Below are 1,493 nucleotides of genomic sequence, written 5' to 3' on the forward strand. Positions count from 1 at the left end.
TCACGCATTGCTCGAAACAGGACAACTTTCACGTTTACACGGAACATGAAACACACCGGACTACAGGGAAAATGCACAAAGCTGAGCAGGCCGTGTCCCAAATCATACCGTGCAGCATAGTTTCAGTCACTGTGTCTGTTTTGCAGAATAAGGTTCCCAAAGAAAGTTCCACCCTAAAACCGGAGGTCGCATTCCAATCCGAGAACGACAGATTGCATCGTGAGGAAGGTCTGACCTCGGGGCCGGTTCGAGATGCCACTTTCCTTGCCTTTTACCTTCACCGTGCAATTTGCTGCAGAGATGTTCACACCTGGACATGAGCCTCATGGATACCAACTGAGTTGGAAACCTGTGTGAGAATCGATGAGAAGCGACTCAATAAAGTTTAACAAATTCCATGGTGCTTTTTAGAAATGCAGTTTCTTTTCACCTCAATCTAAAAGGCAGTTTCTGAACATAGTAACAGAAGTCAAAAGGTAATTACCTCACCCCACCCCCACTCCGGAAGAGGTGCTAACTGCCCTTGATTGCTTTTTGTTCACGATGTGAAGAGCTCACACGCCTGAGTCACCTTCACGTCTCTGGTTGCTGAGTGAATCACAAAGAAGGAGTTTCACCAGAGCTGCAACTGCCACACTTCCCCAGTCGCCCTCCCGTTTACATTTTCCTGCTCGTCAGTGAAAACCAAAGAAAACCAAACGGATGCGATGTCATTCTGTAGTCTCTCTGTCGATTCCTCCGTTTCAGTTCCAACGTGGCTTAGATCTCGGGGCGCACCTTAATACTAGCGACGCTATGAAAGCACAGGTCCAGAGGTTCCTCTGAGCCTGTAATTTCATTCATTGCTGTTGCTGATTGAATGAGCCACTAACGTGCGAACTGCTCCAAAACATGATTCAGGATCTCTGGTGCTAATTCTCGCACGTTGAATAACGACAGACACCTTCCAAATGAGGTCTTTCAGAGACGACTTTGGGATACATTTGACAGACAGATTAGCTCAGGAATCCGTGGTGCATTGTGACACCAGCGATTCGGCTTCTTCCCTGTCTTTGAACCGGGCCGCCTGCGCAAGGAATGCAAATGCGGTAATGCTTTTCGTGGAAGGATCAGAAGGGGGTAACTACACTCTCAAACAAAATGGCATATGATCAGAACCAGGTTGGAGAAAAACTTTACAATGCCTTGCACTGTTAGTAAATGGAACTGCATTGCATTTCACGACGAGAGCAGATTTGTTTAAGCAAACTCGAAGGCAGGTTTGCAGATGGGAAAGCAAGCAAGTAAGCTCCGTTCTTGTCCATGCAAAAGTCCGCAGTTAAAGAACAAAGCAGCTTCTGCCCAGTTTCGAACTGGGGACCTTTCGCGTGTTAGGCGAACGTGATGACCACTACACTACAGAAACAGGCCTCTGCCATCGCTGCTGGGGCTCAGTGGCATCCAGCACTGAAACCTGAAGCCATTCTACCTTTCACCTTTCTGTTTCCATGAGC

Source organism: Chiloscyllium punctatum, chromosome 13 (assembly GCF_047496795.1).
Source record: "Chiloscyllium punctatum isolate Juve2018m chromosome 13, sChiPun1.3, whole genome shotgun sequence".
Taxonomy (NCBI): domain Eukaryota; kingdom Metazoa; phylum Chordata; class Chondrichthyes; order Orectolobiformes; family Hemiscylliidae; genus Chiloscyllium; species Chiloscyllium punctatum.